The sequence below is a fragment of the Clupea harengus genome, unplaced genomic scaffold (assembly GCF_900700415.2).
Source record: "Clupea harengus unplaced genomic scaffold, Ch_v2.0.2, whole genome shotgun sequence".
In the NCBI taxonomy this organism is placed as follows: Eukaryota; Metazoa; Chordata; class Actinopteri; order Clupeiformes; family Clupeidae; genus Clupea; species Clupea harengus.
In genome coordinates, this window is record NW_024880537.1 from 4,708 (window position 1) to 10,000 (window position 5,293).

Here is a 5,293-nt window from a genome sequence, read left to right on the forward strand (position 1 = left end):
TAAACACAGGCACACACCCACGTATACCCACATAACATAAACACACGCGCACACCACACACACGCATACCCTCACAACATAAACACAGGCACACACACACATAACATAAACACACGCGCACACACACACATAACATAAACACACGCACATACCCACGTATACCCACACAACATAAACACAGGCACACACCCACACCATGGACGGATTAAGAAACCACGGGCCCCTGGGCCTGGACATGTTAAAGGCCCCCCCCCCCCCCCTTCGCGAAAAAAAATTATTGTGCGCTCGCAAAACATGCACGCACACACAAACACCATTAGGTGTATATATATATTTACCAACAATGTGGATTGGATTTAACGGTCGAATAAGATACTTTGGCTATTGTATTGGGAAAGTAAACAGGTCAAAGTTTACTCCGTAACATCCACTTTCGGTGCACTGCCCTGCTATTGTTTCTGACATTACATGTGACAGGGCAACAGCCGAGTGATTATTTTCCAAATTGAAACTGATTAAGACCTACCTGAGCAGCATGGGGCAGGAGAGGCTGAATGGGCTGGCTATCCTGTCCATTGAAAGAGCAAATCATGCATTACCACTTTTATGTTTGAAAGGCGTCGTTCGGCAAGTGTACCGTACTGTGCTCAGTCAGCTTGTAGGTCTTGACGTTCAGATTCGGCGCCAAAACGAGCTATATCGTACCGTCTCGTCACATGATCAAATAGAGACTTGACATTGGCGAACAAGATACATATTACCCAGCAATCAACATTGCATATCTGTATATGACAAAAATAACTAATTAAATAAGAGATTATTAATTTAATTGAATCAGCTTTTTAATAGTTTCTATAGTGTATGCACGATAAGCATATAATTGTGTTATAGATTGCTACTGACGATTCCCCCCTAATAATTGTAAAAACCATGACAGAGACAAGTTTGCCATTTTGAGGGAATATATAGCATAAGGGATCTTTGTTAATTCAGAAGATAAATTATCCTTGATCACAGTCGCATTAAACTAGCGACTCTTTGACCTCCAAATGTTCGGAAAAATTTAGAAAGCAGGGTCTGCTTTGCCTACGAACCTTCCACGCTGGCTGCATTGTCTATAGTTACGCCCCTGGCGCACATGCACTTTTTCTAACACAGCACAGGTACACTCAATTAAAGCCATTAGCAAATTAACAAAATACATCTTTTTCAACCACAAATAAGAGATACATAACAGCGACTTCACACAGAGGCTCTGGCTTAGGGGCCCCTGAGCTCATGGGCCCCTGGGCCTGGGCCCGGTAGGCCCGTTCGTTAATTCATCCCTGACCCACACACAACATAAACACACGCACACACCCACGTACTGTATACCCACATAACATAAACAAACGCACACACACACATAACATAAAACACACACACACTGATGGAGATAATATCCAACACTGTTAATGACTTAAACTGATACAAGTGCCTTGTATTATTAATTACCTTATATGAATCATGTGCTTATGAAAGCAGGAACATGGCTTTTCTATGTTTCTGTGTGTGTGTGTAACTTAGATTATTAGGTGCCACTTAGTCTGCATATGTACAAGAGCGTGTTTAGACCAGAAGTGATAAAAGGGTCGAACTGTGCTTTTTCCGACCTTGTGCAAAACTTCCATCCTTGCCCGGACGTCGGAAATCCACCACGTGGTTATCTCTGCTGAACGCTCAACTTCTGTCTATATAAACCTTGTGTGATGTGTTTATCATGGCTTCTGGTGGTGACCCACACACCAATTACAGCCTGGCACCAATCACAGCCCCCAGTCATTCTCCAGCACACCCCAATTACTTCCATCTCACACACACACACACACACACACTATAAAGACCTCACCACACAGACGGATTGCACCCATGAACACACACACACACTATAAAGACCTCACCACACAGACGGATTGCACCCATGACACACACACACACACCCCCCTCACACACAACACTATAAAGACCTTACCACACAGACGGACTGCACCCATGACACACACACAACACACACACACACACACACACACACACACACACACACACACACACACACACACACACACACACAACCCTCACACACACACTGTAAAGACCTTACCACACAGACGGACTGCACCCATGACACACACACAGACTCCTCACACACACACACACACACACACGGACCCCTCACACACACGGACCCCTCACACACACACACACACACAGACCCCTCACCACACACACACACACACACGACCCCTCACACACACAGATGTACCTGCAGGGGGTGTGACGTCAGGGTTGGGTGTGTTTTGTGTCGTAAGGAAAATGTGGGTGAAAAAAGGGTGAGTGTGTGTGCAGTTAGAAGTGCGTGTGTATGTGTGTGTGTGCAGTTAGAAGTGTGTGTGTGTGTGTGTGTGTGTGCAGTTAGAAGTGTGTGTGTGTGTGTGTAGTTAGAAGTGTGTGTGTATGTGTGTGTGTGTGTGTGTGTGCAGTTAGAAGTGTGTGTGTGTGTGTGTGTGTGTGTGGTGTGTGTGCAGTTAGAAGTGTGTGTGTGGCATCAGAGACGTTAGAGGCGTGTGATAAAACACTCTGGTTTATTGTGTAAAAGCTCAGGTCATCTTCACATAGAAAACTGCAGCTGACAATGAGGCTTACATGGCACAGAACCAGAATCAGGTCTGGAGTGGACTGTCCTCTCAAAGTTCAAAGTTCAAAGTTCACACCATCCAGACCCTGGAACCAGTGACCAATACACAAGTGTTTACGCAACTATTTCTTAACAAAAACAGATAATTCTAAAATAAACAATAACATATCACAGAAGCACAACTCTTTCAGTCTTCTTGTCTGTTTCACATTTGTGGCAGTCTGCCTAGTAACAGAGGAAACGCTCGCTGCTCATTGGCTGCTGCTGTGGGAAGTCTGCCTAGTAACAGAGGAAACGCTCGCTGCTCATTGGCTGCTGTGGGGCAGTCTGCCTGGTGAACAGAGGAAAAACGCTGGCTGCTCATTGGCTGCTGTGGGGCAGCCTGCCTGGTGTACAGAGGAAACGCTGGCTGCTCATTGGCTACACCGTGGTCTCGTGTTTCCAGAGTCCAGTTCTGATGGTGCTGGAGGCGGAGCGGTCGGGGGCCCCAGTGAGATGACGGGCCCCTGTAGGACCAGGAGCCCAGTGTCCTTCTGCTGCAGGAGGCCCCCGGTGGCGCTGGCCAGGTTCAGCCCGTAGCTCTGGGCTTTGGGTCGGGCCTCCAGCTCCAGAGGGAGAGGAAGAGGAAGAGGAAGAGGAGGAGGGGGTGTGTGCCTCACGCAGTCTTTAGGGGGGGTGTGTCCCTCGCCCGTACCGTTACTCAGTGACGCAGAACCCACTCCGTTCCCCACACACCAGCACCCAGTCCACTCCCCAGTGCAGAACCCGGGCCGACACCAACTTCACTGCCAAAGTTAGAATCTAGAACTTCTCCGTTCCCCACATTAGCAACGACCTCGCTGCCGAGGTTAGAACCCAGACCCAGACCACTGCCCAGTGTAGAACCCAGAGTGACCACGCTGCCGAGGTTAGGACCCAGAGCGACACCACTGCCCACGTGAGAACCCAGAGAACCCAGACCCACACCACTGCCGAGGTTGGCACCCAGACCGACCCCACTGCCCAGTCCTGCCGACAGGCTGCTGGAGTGTGTGTGTGTGAGGTTGCTGGTGAGTGTGTTGGCCGTGGTGGCAGGCAGCGGGAGGCTGTGTGAGTTGGGCTGCTTGCCGTGGGCGTGGGCGTGGCGCGGTCGGCGGGGCAGGCTGGTGCTGGCGTCGCTGCTGTCCTGCTGGCCCATGTGGCGCTCGCGGTAGGCCATGTAGGCGGCGCGCCGGCTGGCCCGCGTCGTCTGGTGGCCTCCTCCCCCGCTGCCTCTGGGGGGCGCTCTGCACGCTGCCCCCTCCACGCTGGTCGGCACGTCGTAGGCGTACTCCCGCAGCACCGTCAGCCGGCTGGCCCGCTGCGCACGCGCTCGGTTCTTATGGTGCCGCGACACGGCGCCCGCGTGCCCGTTAGACACGCCCACCACCGCCCCGGCACCGCCCCTGGGAGACCTGCGCGGCGACGTTGCTCGGGGCGACGGAGCGGAACTGGAGCTCCAGGGGCAGCACGTGCATCTTGATGTCGTTGTCCAGCGAGTGTTCCGTCAGGCTGTTGTCCAATAGGGCGCCGGCGTTGGGCGTGGCGGTGGTGGTGGGCGGGGCGTGGAGAGGCGCTGCCCTACACTGGGCCGCCTCCACCTGCAGATTGGTCAGCTTGGCTGACGGGCGCAGACTCGGAGCGCTCTGATTGGCTGACGGGCGCAGACTCGGAGCGCTCCTATTGGTGCAGCAGGACTCCGCGCTGCTGTGGGCGGGGCCACACTTCCCCCCCTCCACGTGTCCTCTGGATGCCGGCGTTGCCGCGGGGACGGTGGCCCCCGGCGGCAGCGTGAGCGTGTGGGGGGGGGGTCGCACGGCCGCTCGGGGCAGGAGCAGGAGCGGGCCCACAGGGGTCGGAGGTCGCGGCGGTTGGCGCCGTGGTGCGAGAGCAGGAAGGCGGCGAGGGCCAGGGCCACGCCCCCAAACAGGCACGCGAAGGCCAGCCCCACGGGGGAGGGGTCCTGGGACACGGCCACGCCCCCGCAGGCCCACAGCGCGAGGTAGAGCCCCAGGGTGACGCCCACCCCCAGCAGCTGCGCCCAGAAGCTGTGCTCGTTCTCCAGGACGGCGGGGGGGGCGAGGCGGGGAGGTCGTCTCCATGGCAGCCAGGTGCTGCTGCTCCTCAGTGCTGGGTTCCTTGAGCTCGTAGCGGCGCTCGGGGTGGCGGAGGAGCTGCAGCACGATCAACAGGAAGTACACGCAGTCCACGAAGACGATGAACGCCAGCGGGCGAAGAACGCTCCTAGACTGGGCTCCCACGCCATCCAGCAGCTACACACACACACACAAAAACATGAGAGCATATCACATACACATACACATGAGAGTGCAGCACACACACACACACACACACACCACACACACACACACACAAACATGAGAGCATATCACACACACACACACGAGAGAGCATATCACATACACATACACACACACACGAGAGTGCAGAACACACACACACACAATCACATGAGAGCATATCACAAACACACACACTAACACACACACATAAACAGACAGCAACACACACTCTCTAAAGTGTGTATGTGTGTGTATGTGTGTGTGTGTGTGTTGTGTGTGTGTATGTGAAGTGTATCTT

The 5,293-nt window shown here is 53.6% G+C and overlaps 1 pseudogene; it reads right to left on the reverse strand.

Moving 5' to 3' along the window:
- Window positions 1-2,604: 2,604 nt before the first annotated feature.
- Window positions 2,605-5,293, reverse strand: part of LOC122132352 — a 9,302-nt pseudogene continuing 6,613 nt past the window's right edge.